We start from the raw sequence: 16,299 nt of genomic DNA on the forward strand, positions 1-16,299 counted from the left end.
AGAAAACAAAAACAAAAACCCAGCATCTGTAATGAACATGTATAGATTTTTTTTGTCATCATTCTCTAAACATTATAACAACTATCTACATAATAATTACATTGTATTAGTATTAAATATAATCCGGAGATGATTTAAAATAAGCAGGAATATGGGCCTGGATTGTATGTAAACACTACACCTTTTTATATGATTCTCTAATCCTAATTTCCTTCCTCCCACTCCCACATCTGGGCAACTCAGAATCCCAGAGAATTGTCCCCCGTCACTTCCCTATTTGCTCTTCTATTGTCTAACATTGATCAAACTCCTTTCAGGTCTCGGTCGGTCTCTCTCTCTCTCTCTCTCTCTCTCTCTCTCTCTCTCTACACACACACACACACACACACACACACACACACACACAAATACATTTGTATTCTAGAAAGTGAAACAGGAAACTGAACTAACAGAACTAAATTTCCATCAGAGATCAATCAACACCATTGATTGAAATATTTCACTGAACATGAGGCGCCAAGGAGACACAGAATCCTCCTTTGCTCCTCCTAAGAGTACATACACTGACCCTCTGTCAATCTCTGGGATTTCACTTTACTTTTCATTGTAGATTACCCATAAGTATGAACCCCTATGCACGTAGAGCCCACAGCTGGAGAGAAGCTAAAGCTGCCGAAATTTCAGCTCGGGATTGAAGAGAAATAGGCTCTGGTCGTTTATGGAAAACATCCCTGACCCAGTAAGCCAAATCCACCCCATTTCTTCCCTATCATTCCAACCTCACAGAGAGCCTGCATGCTTAGTAAAATACAATGGTTCCCGGAGTCTAAGCATGGACTATCCAGACCTGCTCCATTACTTTCATCCATATCATAGCACCAACCTCTGATAAAAGGAAGACAAAAATCTGTTAAATGAGCCAATATGTAAAAGTCTTTCACCTGGTCCTTCATATACGTGTTCACTATTTTATTCCTAGAAGATCCCTGAGGGTAAGGCATTATTATTTCTAAGTCACATAGGGATAAATGGAGGTTATCAAAGGCCAAGAAAACAGTCAACAAAAAGGATTTAGACCAAGGTCCACATGTCTCCAAGTCTATACCTTTCCACTCAAGAGTGAACATTTAGCATTCCACTTTCTTAGAATGTATTCTAATATACTTGCCTATGCTTGAGTGTGTGTCTATCCAAGGATGTGGTATGTGCCTTTGCCACTTTTCCTATAGGTCCCAGCACAGTGTCATGTGTTTTAAGGTAGGGGTGACAATGACGGCAGAAGAGATGCCTTCTAGATCATTTCTAAAGCTCTCTTTCACCAAGGTTCACTGAGATCTGATCCAAATCAGAGGCATGTAGCTATAGTTACCACATTCTTCAAAGGTTGTGCCTTTTTATAATATTTAATATACTAGGTTATCATGACAAGTAAAAACCAAGATGAAGGGCATGAGAGGAAGTCAAGGGAAAGTTGGCCAGAAGACATGCAGAGAGGGTAGACAGAGCCACCTTTCCTTTCCTTTGAGCTCAGTCTTTACCCAGGAGTTGGTGGGGCCACTGAGTTTCTCTTTAGGGAGCTTCTTTTAGTTTTCAAAGTTCCTCTGATCCATCCAGGCCCTCCCTGTGAGTCTCACCACCATTACCTATACTCATGTGTTTTCTCTGAAGGTCAAGGTGAACATAACTCTTCCTAGTAGAATCCAGTGCTCCTTACTCTTTCCTAAACCTCTCCCACATTCTTTCTAACCCAGGTTAGTTCCCAGAGCATGGACAAAGCAGAGCATCAGCTGCCCTGCTTCAGATCCAACTTCAGTTTGATTGACTTGAAGGGATGAAAGTCAAGGAGGAGCCAAGCATTGCCTTTGTGCCTAATGAATTCCCTTAAAAATCACCATGCCTTATGACTCATGTAACTCTTCAACATTACTAAGGGCTTTCCAGTGTCATCCCATCATCTCTTATTTTCACTGCAATTCTTGAGTGAATGACAATGTCCTCAGGCACAGAAACTCCCACAGTTTTGCCCTCTCCACCAGCCTCAGCACCTCTGAGACCAAAAACCTTTTAGCAGAGAAAGAGCAGAAATGTGATCTTCCCAATACAAAGCCACAGAATTACTCAGTCTTTGTTGAAGATGGAAGAAGCCATAGCAGCTCTCTAACTACATATCTCTCACTTAAGGCCAAGATGCCCTTTAAATAAGCAATATCCAATAGAACGTTCTGTAATGATGGAAATGCACATATTTTCTCTGTCTTGTTGGGAACTGTGTGAGAGCAGATGTGTGCCTTTTGATCACTTGAAACATAGCTAACACAATTGAGCAGATAAATTTATATGTTAGCTCATGTTAACATTAATAGCCACATGTGGCTCGTGGTTACTGCATGGGACAATGAAGCTCCACAGCATCAACCACACTTTGCTGCAAGAGTAGTTTACTACCTCAGTTTGTTACATGGTGTCCTGAAGACCAAACAAAATCATGGAATTTTACAGAGTATACTGGTATACATGCCAAAAGCCTTATAAAACACTAACAGGATTACTTTTGCCTACAGTTTGGATTTTGACCACTTTAGAGACAAAATGCTTGCAAACCCTTATAGACTGATTGGGTTGGAAAAAGAGAAGTCACTGAAGAGCATCTAGCTCAATCCCTTCCCTCCATAGATGAGAAACAAGCTTGCCATTCACCTTGCTCCTCAGGTGAGCACCTGACAGAGCTCTCTAGAGAGTCCAATGCCATTCCATTCTTATTCCCAAAGTTTCTGACAACTTTCCTGGTTATTCTTTACCTCTAGTTATCCCAGGGCAAAAGTCACACTGGGATGAAGAATCTAGAACTATCACCACCACCATCATTAACTAGTCTTCTCCTTAACCATTTTACAAGGGCCACAGATCAGAGGTAAAGTGCAGGGCAGAGCTAAGGGAGCCCTGGGCCCAGGTTCATTAAAGCCCTTGAAGACCCTCCATCTTCATGTGTCCAGCCACCTATCTGGAAAGCCTTCAAATTCAGATGTTCAAATAAACATTTGTTTTTCTTTCATATTAGCTGAAAGCAGTGTTATCTGTTTAAATTTGAGGCCTCTATGCAAAATTGGTTTCCAGAGGAATCTTTTTCCTTTTGCTATTTGCTAAATGGATCCCTGGAGAGAAGGAATCCCCATTAGTGTGGGGTTCCAAAAGAGAAGATTTTTTAAATTATGAAGAGACATACTTTTCTTGTAAAAAGAAAAATATATTTGTTTTCTGTCTTTTTAAAACTGGTTAATAAGTAAAATGAAAATGCTTTTATTAGTTTTTACCACAAGTTTTTATTAGTGTTATTTGGAGCTCTTTGGTCATCCTATTTGTTAAAGAGACAAGTCTGTGATAGGTAACCACTCATTCATCAAATTCTTATCGAGCACCTTCTTCCAGTCATTACTCGGGGCACAGCATTATCTTACAGGGGAGACAGCATTCATCCGTTCAATATTTATTGAGTCCCTACTAGACAGACAAAGTCCCTATCTTCATAAAACCTACAATCCAGTAATGGGAGGCTTATGATAATCATGTGCACAAAACAGCAAGATCCCTTCAGATAGTCCAAGTCCCATAAAGAATATAAAAGCAGGGTGAAGGATGGCGGTGGCATGGAGATATGCTACTTTAGGGTGGTTCGGAAAGTCTGCTGTGGGAAGATGACATTTGCACCAGGGCCTTAAGGTTGTGAAAGAAGCAAATGAGGCACAAGGACAGATGTGCCAAGGCTCTGAGATGAGAAGAGGCACAGCATGCTTTAGAGACAGAGGCTGGTGAGGCTGGAATGAGGTGAACAAGTAGGAAGTGGCAGAGGAAAGGCCTGAGCCAGGGGCAGGTTCAGATCATGCAGGTATACACAGGCCACAGTTAAAGGTGCGAATGCTGTTCTTGGTACAAAGGAAAGATGCTTGGGTGTGGAGAAGTTATGTGTGAGAGGTTTATAAATATAAATGGCTACAATCATGGATAAAATATTTACAGCACAGGAAGAATGAGCGCAAAACAGGCTATTACGAAGTATTATAGGAGCTACATTAATAAAGAAATCTGCAGTACAGGAAGAGGGGGTCAGAAAAGACAAGGCCTCTTGAAGCAATGGCATTCCAAGCCATAACAGCAGATGCAAAGATGAGGAAGTATGAAATGGCATATGGGAGGAAATCACATGAGCTCAGTCTGGAGGGGGTAGGTCTGAGTCACACAAAGTCGGGCCTTAGAAACCAGCCCTTGGAATTGAATATATATTGTAGATCACTTATTCTCAACTTTGGTTCTTAAAAAAATACTAGTACCCAGGACCTATGCCAGGCCAGTTAGATCAAAACTTCTAAGGGTGAGAGGGCAAGCACTGGTATATTAAAGCTAAGTGATGCTAATGCATGACCAGAGTTGATAACTACCCTTTAAGGTCAGGGGCACTGCAGGGTTTCAAGTAAGCAGGAACAACCATTTATTTTAAAATTTAAAAATGTGGTTTTCTTGAGATTACATTTTATAATACAGTATTTTAAAGTATAAAACGTTCAGGAAATGATGATAAATTAATTATCTGCATTTGCATTGAAAAGTTTTAAACATTATTACAAATAGAGCTATAACTTTCCATTCCTCCTAAACTTTGGCCTCTCAGTTGTGACAGATTTAGAAACTCCAAACAGAAGAAACCATCAGCAATACAGAGTTGCTAAATTTTAGAGCCAGAAAAGTGCCCCAGAAAGTCCCCCCACCCATTTTACAGATATAAAGAGAGAAATGCAAAGAGATACCATGACAAAGACTAGGGGTCAGCAGCCAAGGCAGAGGAGGAACCCAAGCTCCTTCCTCCACACCATGCTGCTTCCTATTTATTACTCAAGTAAGAAACACTGTCCGATTTCTGGACTTCGCATTTTTCACAATATGATGCAGATAGTGAAAAATCACTTAATTTCAGAAGATCAATATAAAAGAGGAAAATAATGAAGGATAAAGTCCAAACAAATCAAACATAGCTTTTGGCACATGGAACTTTATTTTTCAGGTTATCCGACCTCCGTTCATGACCTCGCTAGTGACTGCTGCTTCTGATACTTTGATATTTCCATACGTTTCTTTTGTTCCACAAAAGACAAGTTTTCTACAGGTCAGAAATTCTTGTTAAGGTATGTATTTCAAGATGTAGATTCACACCAGCGTCCAGAAATGAAAGAGTTGGAAGCAAAAGACCCAGAAGCCAAGGTCCACTTCAATGCCACAGGAGATATTTGCATAGAAGAATCTCCAGCTTGATCCTAGAATCAAACACCTGAGGGCTTTTGGGGTCTGTATTTGGAAATACCATTCCAACAATGAAGGTTTGAAATACACTGCTTATTTTAAAGCTATGCCAGGCAAATGCAGAGCAGTGCCATCTGCATTTATACTGCCATCTTTGAAACCATCCAAGATTCATAAAGCAGCAAAGGCCCAAAATGTGGCTTTTCTCCATTACTTGATGCAGTCTTTAATTTTACTTTGCTCTGGACAAGTTGGAGGAAGCACATTGGAGATTTTAAATACCAGATAAATTTATCTGAAACAGAGGTAATGGATGTCTCAGCCAAGGTCACTGTCCAATGTGGATGCAGCAACAGCTATAAAAACTGACCCTGTACATTTAAGTGTGTGAGTTCTGCAAAATCCAAAAGACAGTGCTTCCTGTGGCTCAGCATGACCACAGAATAGGTTGTATTTAAACAGGCTGTCAGCTACAAAAGCTGAAGACAGTCCCCAGCGGGGGCAGATAACTGCAACTGAGTAAACAGAAACAGTGATTTGGCCAATGCTTGGTCATGGAAAGGTAGAAGCAAATCCTCAGGCATCAAAAAATCAGATGACACACAAGCAAGATTATATAAAGGGAAGCTTGAGAGGAAAAGACAGAGCTTAGAAGGTGACCCAGAACAAGCCTATATATCAGAAATATGAGGTCAATACGCTCAAGGCCCTCTAGGCCAGCGGTGGTTGCTTCTGACTTTAGAGGTACCAAGTTTATCAGGACAACCATCAGGATTCTCCAGCCAGAAATTGTGTTTCAGGTTCTTCTCAGAGTACACTCAGAACTCAACCATGGTTTGGAATAAGGATAAGGGTCCCCAGACATGGCTTGTCTTTCCAAGCTGTGAAACTACATTTTGCAGTCCTTTAAGATACTCGGATATTCCTCTTTCTTGAATAACTTTAGTTTTGTCTTAATTTCCCAAAAGAACAACATTACTCGACCCTATCCAGTTTTTCTACAGTCTTACAATGTCTATGAGATTTATTCTTTCAATTCCTGAGTCAAGGTCCAAGTATAGATCAGTACTCTATTGTATTATTTATTCATTTCTTTTTCTACTTCTATATTGTTTCTTCTTCTTTAGAATTGCAGATCCAATTCTAAAAACTATTATGTGTTTTAGAACCTATTTTGCTCTCATAGCTATTTTCTGAAGTGTATCTAGCTTGTAAATATCCACAAAGAATCTCCAAAGCTGGTCATGGTGGTTCACACCTGTAATTCCAGCTACTTGGGAGGATCACAAACTTGAGATCAGTGGGCAACTTAGTGAGCCCCTTCCTCAAAATAAAATTTAGAAAGGACTGGGGATATAGCTCAGAGGTAGAGTGCTTGCCTACCATGCTTAATCCTCAGTACTGCAAAAAATAAAAGAGGAGAATTTCAACAAAAAATATATTTTTGTGTCACCAACAGATTTAGGTTATAGAAATGCATGCCCTAACGCAGCATTAGATGAGGACATTTTTCTCTTGAGATGTTTTTACATTACTGCAAGATGATTTTTCAAAACAAATACTTTACCCACTTCCTATCTGTGAAACTTTATATACTCCACACATGGTGGTTCCATTCTACTTTTAATACTTCTGGAAACAAACAAAAAACAACAACAAAAAAAAGCTGGCTCAAATATCATTATCACAAAAGCTATGGTTCCTTCACACTGTATGAATGGCCAACCATCTGTTGGCAAGTCCTGCGGCAACTACCTGCCCTTCATGGGTGCTTCCATTTTCTGTTCAACCTCCTCACAAGAGGTTTGCCAAGAGTATCTTCGAGTCCTGGGGTATGAGCCCCAGCTCAGTGAAACTTTCTGACCAAGGTACATTTTTAGGCACTCATATCAGCATGCTGCAGAATTGAATGCTCTTTTTTTTCTTTTCCTCCTTAATCATTCTCATCTTCCAGTGTCATGTGATCAATGAAGAAAGTGTAGTGAGTACAGCTAAGTGAACTGTGGGTAGTTTGCATTTGTTCCCTCTGTGGTCCTGTGAGGATACTGCAGCTTCAGAAACAACAGTCTCAAGGAGTGAGTGCTACACATGGCTACTGGTGTCATCTTTGCCACGAACCTCCCTTCACTCAGCAGGCACTGCCCACGCAGGAAGATGCATTCCGTCTTCTTGTCTCCTTTAGATATGCCTGTATCATTAGATGGTATGTGGAACTCATGTTTGTTCTTCACCCTCGAATAACCTACAGTCAGGAGGGCTTCCCTTTGCATGAAGGAAGTTCCATTTTGCTAAGGAGAAAAAGGAAAAACTATAGTTAGTGCCTCTACATTCTAGACAGTCTTCTCTGTTGTAGATAAATCTGATGATAAGCCCCATCCAGAGGGCACTAAGCATTATTCCCACTCTGAAGGCCTCACCTCAGGACTAAAAGTTGGTGTTCAACTTTGCCTCAGAGCAAGGATTCATGATAATTCAGATATGATTTAAACATATGATGGAAATATAGCATTGGAGCTAAAACAGATATAGTATTCAGAGTCCAGATAGATTTAAACTCTTACCTTTCAGTGAGGAGATATCGCTTTTTTTCTTTGTGAATCTCAAGTTGAAAGGCCACAAGGAGCTGAGTTCCAAGTTCCTTCTGACTCCCACACCTTCACACTGGCTCTTACTCCTGCCTCTCCTGACCACTCAAGGCCATGAGCTTCTTGTCTGATAATCTCCACAGACTCCAGGAGTGCCCACTCCACCCAGACTTTTAAGGCCTACTTAGAAGGACTGGAATTTGTCCTCCAACCTGTGGAGCAAAATTCAACAAGAAGCAGCCCACAAAGAAGGTGCTGAATTTTCCTTGCCCCCAAACCCTTCTTAGTAACCTAGCAGCCTGTTGGAAACACAAGCAGCCATCACATTTAAGAGCTGTGCCTGGCTCTGGGTGGGACTCAACATCACCTGGCACCATGGACCATTCTACATTAAAGGTGTTCTGTATCATTTCTAGGGATGATTTGGAAGAGGCACAATACATGTCCCAATATTTGAACATCAAAGCTTAAACACTTTATTTGGGGTCTATGAAATCTGTGAGACTATTTTTTCAGATTCCACATATGAGATCCTGCAGGATTTCTCTTTCCGTGCCTGGTTAATTTATACCTGTGGTTCTGATCTTCAAAAGCATCTTGGAGCTAGAGAAAGAAGAAAATTGGGAGGTGATCCTATAAGCCTTTGATGTGAATGCCCACAGGCTCAGAGGATTAAATGATCTGGGAGATGTTCATATGGCTCTCACTTTAGGGAGCAGATCTTGGCCAGAGGATAGGGTCTATGGACACAGAATGTTTTTGGTGACATGCACAAGGACCATGAGATGTATATTTCCTTTTATTTTTTTTATTTTTTGGTGTTTTTTTTAAATTTGTTCTACTTACTTGTACACGACAGCAGAATACATTTCAATTCATTGTACATAAATGGAGCACGACATTTCAATTCTCTGGTTTTACACGGTGTAGAGATGCACCATTCATGTAATCACACATGTACCTAGGATAATGATGTGAGACATATATTTCTGTGCCATGAGAATCTGTTTCTACCCTGACCTACTGGGATAAAGAGCAAATTGGGAATGAAAGGGAAGAGAGAAAGAAGAAAGGGTAGTGCTGAGGATGGAGAATAAGTTTGAGGACAGAGGTAGAACTAGCAAAGTCATTTCAGATCATTTGTTATTGAGTATAGTTGATAGTTCATTTCTATTTCAATTATTATGATCTAATTTACCCCCTCTCAAGGGAATTTCTAGAGACATCCAAAAGCAATAACAACAATGTATTGTGTTGAGCCCCAGTAAACAGGGCTGATTCCTCACAATAACTGCAAATATAGCATTCACCACAAAGTGTTAATAACCGCTCTGTAACACCTGGAGTGTCAAATTTACATGAATAACAGTTTATCCAGTATTTGTATTACTTTTCTGCAGGAGCTGGGGGAAGAATGCTTGAAGTGTTTTGTTGTTGTTTGTTTGTTTGTTTAATGTGGGAAGATACAGACATTAAAACTTGCCTTTTTAGCTACTTTTAAGTATATAAGTTGGTGGCACTGAGTGCACTCACTCTGTTGTGCAATCATCACCCCATCCATCTGCATAATACCACTATCCTCCCACCCTGAAACCTGCATTACGTCTCACAATGTGTGAGCCTCCCCAAACCCCAAGGGTAGGACTCCATCTAGATTCCTGTTCAGTCCTGGAGAGAACTAAAACATACAATATTATATAGCATTTTGAGGTTTACAAAATGTTTTTCACAATAGTCACATCAACCCTGAAAGCCTCCATAAAAGGGAAATAATACCAAAAACCAGAGAGAGGATGGACTTGCTCACACAGAACAGGTGACCGTGGATAGAACCAGCTTGGTTCCCACTGTGCATCCACTATGCCTGGGCACCTCTGACACTGTGAAGAGAAAAAAGTTTTTGGAGTGCCTATAAAGGCCAAGCTATCTCCTGTCCTGCCCTCTATGTAATGGGCTTTTGTTGTTGTTATTGTTGTTGTTCTAAGAATTGAACTCAGGGGTGCTTTATCACATTCCCAGCCCGTATTTTTTTATTTTGAGGTGGGGGTCTCAATAAGTTGTCTAGGGCCTTGATAAATTGCTGAAGCTGGCCTCAAAATATGATCCTCCTACCTCAGACTTCCAAGTAGCTGAAATTATAGGCATGCACCACCATGCCCAGCTCTTATGGACTTCTAGCTGAAAGACAGAGCTTCTTGGTGTCCCAGAAAAAGAAGGCAGTTTTCTTACATAGCTCTCACTGCAAAAACCAGCTTAGGACATTTACCATTTCCCCTTCTCCTCTCCCACTTCCACCCTACCCACATTCCGTGCACCTTTTCACACAAACCACCATAGTACACCCCATTACCCTCCTCTTGCATGTACTTCCTCTATACCTGGTGATTATTCTAACCAGATTTCTTCTGCATAAAAATGTAAGCACTCAATAGACCCCATCTAGTGTGATTTCTTCTTCCTGCACATAATAGTGAAGGCTCTGCCCATGGCTTTCCATTAAGGTCATGATGCCCCAAGTATCTGATAGGTCACCTCCACCTAAGGGACGAGGTGCTTTCAAGAGTGGATTTGCCCCTATGTAGTTCTTGTCATAATTCCATCATGAATAACAAGTTTAAATTTCTTACCACAATTAGAAACTCAGTGCTGGTCCTAGTGCTGAAAACAGAGACACACAGTCATCTAAGCATTTTGTTTCCCTGGAATTTTTAATATATACAGTGAACCCCACTGCATTGGTTTCCCAGGGCTGCCATACAAGTTACCACAAAATGTGTGATTCAAAACAACAGAAATTTATTATTCCACAATTCAGGATATAAGTTCAAAATCAAGGTGCCCACAAGGCCATGCCTTCTCTGAAGACTACAAGAAAGATTCTTTCTTTGCCTTTCCTGACTTCTGGTGTTTCCTGGAAATCTTTGGCCTTCCTTAGCTTGAAGCTACATCACTCAGGTATGCTTCTGTCTTCTTCTCTGTGCATTCTCTGCTCTTCTTATAAAGATGCTAATCACTGAATTTCAGGGCCACACTCATCTAGCATGAGTTTATTTCATTAACTATTATCTGCAAAGGCCCTATTCCCAAGCAAGGTCCCATTCTGAGGTCCCAGGTAGACATGAACATTCAAGGAACATTTATTAAGCCCAGTACACTCACCTTCCATCTCCAAGGTATGTCAAATTCAATTCCTTGTTTTCCATGGTTTTTGTTTGTTTTTGCCTCTAACACCTGCTTCATCCATCTCAATTCTGCTTTTGAACACATTCATCTGGAGACCTTTCTAGACACCTGCTTCCACCCCCCATTAAACTCCTCTGGATCTCACTTTAAAATGGGTGCCTGAGCACAGGTCAAAAGGGAAATAATGCTAAATTGTCCAGAGAGACTTCATTGTTTCAAGAATCTATCTCTCCCCCTCCACCCCCATACTGTATGCTCATCTCACATTCAGCACTGGGCTGGAGGTTACAGAGGTCCCTGCCCTCAAGGGGCTTCACAGAGATGGGCTATTGCACACCTAGTGGAGGGAGAAGGCAAAATGTGGCTAAATGAGTTTAAAAGTGGTAGAAAGCTCAGAAGAAAAAAAGAGTTACATAAGCCAGTGGCCAGGGAAGTATGGCATGAGCCAGGTATTCAAGGATTGTCCAGATTTCAGCCGATGGAAACAAGTTGAAACAACACAAGAGAAAACCTGGGGAAAGGTGTGGGATATTCAGAGCTCTGTGAGGAGGCCCCATCTGACTAGTGGAATTTGCTGAAGTTGTATAGGCAATTGTTTGCAGATATACACCTGATCTTGTAGGGCCTTCAGTCCAGGCAAAGATAACCCATTAAAGGTTTCTAAGCACTTGGTGAGTTAGACTAAGTGGTGTTCAGGGAAGCTAGATCTGGTTGTGTGTGCATGACAGGCAGGGGGAAGGGGGTTGGCAGGGAAGCCTTGGCTGGGAGCCCAGTTAAGAAGACAGGCTCTAGGGCCAGTTTTATTTCTCCACTATCTTGCCTTGTGAAAGCCAAGTGAATCCCCATCCATTGCCATAACCTTCCTCAGACTCTGCAATCAATACAGCCGTCCTGACATGGCTGGGGTGGGGGCATACTGGCTGGCCTCCAAGCCCTCCCTTCCCATTAACATGATGAGTTGCAGAGGGCATGTCAGGGAGAGCTTTCAGAGAATTCCAGGAATGGAGATCCCCTTTGCATAAAAATCCCCCAACAGGCAGAAGGGAGCTCAGGAGTGCTTTGCAGATCAACCCATGAATGCCTCTTGGGAACAAGGCCTGTCCAGGGAGAACAGAATCACGCTCTCGGTTCAGATCCAGCTTCTTTCCACATCTATAGTAGCTTAGGACCGGTGCTGGCAGCTCAGAGATAATGAAGAGACCCTCTGCTCAGCTCTGCTTTATATAGCGTCTACCAGACAACTGGCTATTGTCTCCCTGTGAAACGGGGCACTTCCTGGGAGGGGTGGGCTGTCTCTCCTATAATGCTCCCATCTGGCTTCTTCCAGTCATGAGACACAAGCCCAATGGAGGCTATAATGTACACTCATCTTCTCTACAAACATCCATGAGAAGACCTTAAGGAGCAGCAGCAGAGTGGAGGTCACATAAAGGGGGCAGATCAATTTCTGAAGTCCACCAGGTACATCTCCTCACAAGGGAGCCCGAGCAGAAAGGGAGCTCCCAAGAAACTGAAGAATGACTGAATTCCATGTCTCCTCCTTAGAAGGACTTTGTGCACCGTCACCAGCCCAGATCCACAGCCCCCGTGGTCTGCTACACAGTGCAGGAGGAAGAGCTGATGTGAGATTTCCTGAATGGGTTAAAGCAAAGAGGAGAAAGGCACACTCTCCACTCTTTCCCGGTTGCTCTGGAAACTCAAGCTTTGTAGAGACAGACAGTATCCAGGACAGCAGTCCACAAGGAAAATGACCTCCTCCAGGATGTTTTCCTCTCGGTAGTGATCAATGTAATTTGAAAGACATAACAACTTCTGCCGCCTCTATTTCAGAAGGGGGTGCAAACAGATGATCTATTTGGACTAAAATTAAACTCCCTCTGTGTGTAACTTCTTAATGATATTTATATATCGAATCTGACTCACACTTCTAATGTGGAAAGGTTTTATTAACATAACTACTTATCCCAGCCCACTCCCACTGGGACTCATGGCTCTAGCCCAAAGGACATTTTGACTATTTCCATGTTACCCTAAATTCTGGCACTGATTAATGTTTCATGACAAGCACATTCACAGATTCTATGAGAAACTCCTGATTGTCTCCGGGTAACAACTATGAAGCAGAACTGGAGGTAAGAGGTAGCCTTGTCTAGGCAGGCTGGGGGTCTGGACACCCAGGACCTGACCCCAGCACCGTCTATGTGATCCAGTCACAGTTCTCCTCGGGGCCTCAGGTTCCTGTCCATAGAAAAATACTGCTGGCCCAGCACAGTCCTTCGTTCTCTTCCAGCTCTGACTTCCCGTGATTGTAAAAGATGTTTAAAAATATCTTCAGGGAGAGAGATCTCACAATATTATTTAGTCATGAGAAGATTGAACTAATGATATCTAATATCTCTGTGTTCTGAAAGTCGGTGATTCTGTTATACACAATGGTTTTTAAACGTGCATCAATTAATTAAAAATTAAATAAAAAATGAAAACAAACAAAACAGTAGTCTTTTAAAAAAAATGTGTATTTAAAAGAATAGAAGCTAAAGAGCCTGAACTAAAATCTCTAGCTGTTCAACATATACTTAGCAGTAGCAGTAGTAGCAGAAATATTTTAGGTTCTTTAACTTCCCACACAAATGAGTGGACAAGATCAAAGTAATGTAACTTCTGGGCTGGCAAAGACTTGTAGTAACTAGGACGCTTTCCTGATTGAAATGAAATGTGACAAATGTTAGTACATCACACGGTAACCCTAACTTCGTATCTGTTATATTTTTGTCATTAAGCAGGAGGGAGAACCCAGGACCCCAATATATGAAAAAGATTTCCTCCTGACGGAACTGACAGGGGCACCGCTCTGACCCAAGCTTGACAGCAGACCCTGAAGCAACAGAGAAGATCTCAAGGTGTGGAAGAGCATGGGTAGGGTAACCAGAGCGTCCACCAGTGCCCAGTTTGTGTATGTTACTATGCAAAATCTGCCATCTGGGTTGGCATCCCCGTGGTTAATAGGACATGGACTATCTCAAGTCACATGGATATATGAAGTGGGGCATGATGCACAGACAAGGCAGGCGAGATGCTTGAAATAACAGAGAACAGGGATGGGCAAGAGTTGAGGTCAGATGATCAAGTGTTGGTAAGGTTTCTGTCAGTCCCCAAGTTTAACTAGAGACTATCATTTGACACTGACACAGGTAAGCTAATTCCCTTGAGGAAGTTCTTGAGTACTGGTATACAGAAGGTACTCAAGTGTACATTTTGAACAAATGGAAACTTAGAAAGAGGCTATTACTCCAATGAGGTTTGCTTAATGAACGATGTTTCCCAGTGATGGCAGCTCAGACTTTCAGGTTAGGGCCAGGAGAGAGGAGCAGAGGTAGAAGGCAACTCTCCAAATGGTGCCTGGACCAGATCCCGATGTTTCCTAGGAGGGAGAAGTATGCTCCATCTACCACCGTGAGTATAGAGAAGAGGAATATTATCTTGATGGATTGGGGCTTTGCCAGAGAGTTGAGGTCCCTCCATGGTTTAAACTGGATGGGACCCTTGGGAAAGGGGTGCTCATTCATCTGAGGAAACCCTCCTTAGCTTAGGCGCTCCAGCCCTACCTCCTTTAGAATCTCCAAAACCTAAAAGATTTCAGGCTGCTAGAAGCAGCTGGACACCAACAAAAATCCCTCCACAGAGTAATTAAGATAAGCAAGAAATTAAATGCTCTGGGTGTCTAATTCCTAAGTACTCCTATCAGGCAGATGTGATGAACCCCAAGAAATGGGCATGAACCAAGCCTGTTTGCAGAGAATGCTTACCTTGCGGTGAGGAGAACTGGCATTAGACAAAGTAACAACCATATTCAATTGGCTCTTGTGAGAAGTTGTATTAAATTGAAAGTAGGTATTGTATTCCTTTAAATTCCACTTCTTATGATATATCCATCTTCTAACAGAGAGGACAGTTAACTGCCTGGTTTGTTAACTATGTGTTCATATCGTGATTCTATTACAGTCATTTTACTTGGAGAAGTCTATAGGTCAATGGATTTCATATCTGGAAACTTCCTAGACCTCTGATCCTGCTCTGGCCTATCTTGGTCCTCCCTGCCTGTCCCCAGAGACTAGCTACTTATTTAGTAAATCAAACTCAAAGTAATATGAAATTACTCCATGGCATCTCCAAATTTTAATGCAGGAAACAGACCCACACATACAGTCACCTGTATGGCTAAATAGAAAGAAAAAGAGTTTCTCCCTCACCCTACACAAAAAGCACTTCAAAATGGATTACTGATCTAATGTAAAAAGTAAAGCAATAAAGCTATCAAATACAAAAACAACAGGGTAAACAAAGTTTTCTTAAACAGAACACAAAGAGCACTAACTATTAAAGGAAAAAATTGATAAATTTGGTTAACATTAAAAATAATAGCCAACAATAGAAAGAGATATTATTTCCCTATGTACATGTATGATTACACTAGTGGAGTGACCCTGAACCATGTATAACAAGAGGAATGAGAAGTTGTGCTCCATTTGTGTACTACACATCAAAATGCATTCTACTGTAAAATTATTCAGTTAATTAATTTAAAACAATTAATAGCCAGATGTGGTGGTGCATGCCTATAATCATAGCAGCTTGGGAAGCTGAGGCAAAAGGATCACAATTTCAAGGCAAGCCTCAGCAACTTAGTGAGCCCGTAAGCAACTTAGTGAGACCCTATCTCAAAATAAAAAAATAAAAAGGGGATGTGGCTCAGTGGTTAAGCAACCCTGAGTTCAATCTCAGTACTAAGAATAAATAAATAAAACATTAATAGGACATTATTAAAAACTAATAGAACATTATTCTACACAAATACATAAATATGCCAAGAAGAGTGTAAAGAGGCAAGCAAAAGACTGGAAACAATATTCAAAATACGTATAATCCACAAAAGACTCATATCCAGAATTAATGAAGAATTCCTACAACTCAACCAGGAAAAGGAAGACAATTTAATAGCAAAAAGGAGGCAAAAAAGATTCACATTATGAAAAAGAATATCCAAGTGACCAATAAACATATCAACCTCATTAGTTATCAGGGAAATGCAAAAAACAAACAAATAAACATAATTTGACACTATTGACACCTAGCAGATGCTATCATCTAGCAAAAACTAAAATGAAGAAAAAAATGATATCAAGTATTGTCAACGACATGAAACAAAAGGAAGTCTCCTATCAGCTGGTGGAGATATAAATCA

The 16,299-nt window shown here is 41.2% G+C and overlaps 1 protein-coding gene and 1 long non-coding RNA gene across 4 annotated transcripts in view; both read right to left on the reverse strand.

The window, feature by feature from the left end:
* The window catches only part of LOC114093319 (kalirin), a 450,305-nt gene that overhangs the window by 327,788 nt on the left and 106,218 nt on the right, over positions 1-16,299 (reverse strand). The window lies entirely within an intron of this gene.
* Positions 5,022-10,135, reverse strand: LOC139706716 (uncharacterized). Its single transcript, XR_011708346.1, has 2 exons — positions 7,851-10,135; positions 5,022-7,577 (listed from the first exon to the last, which is right to left on the reverse strand). It is a non-coding gene; the product is annotated as an uncharacterized lncRNA (long non-coding RNA).

This window comes from Marmota flaviventris, chromosome 8 (assembly GCF_047511675.1).
Source record: "Marmota flaviventris isolate mMarFla1 chromosome 8, mMarFla1.hap1, whole genome shotgun sequence".
NCBI classification, from domain to species: domain Eukaryota; kingdom Metazoa; phylum Chordata; class Mammalia; order Rodentia; family Sciuridae; genus Marmota; species Marmota flaviventris.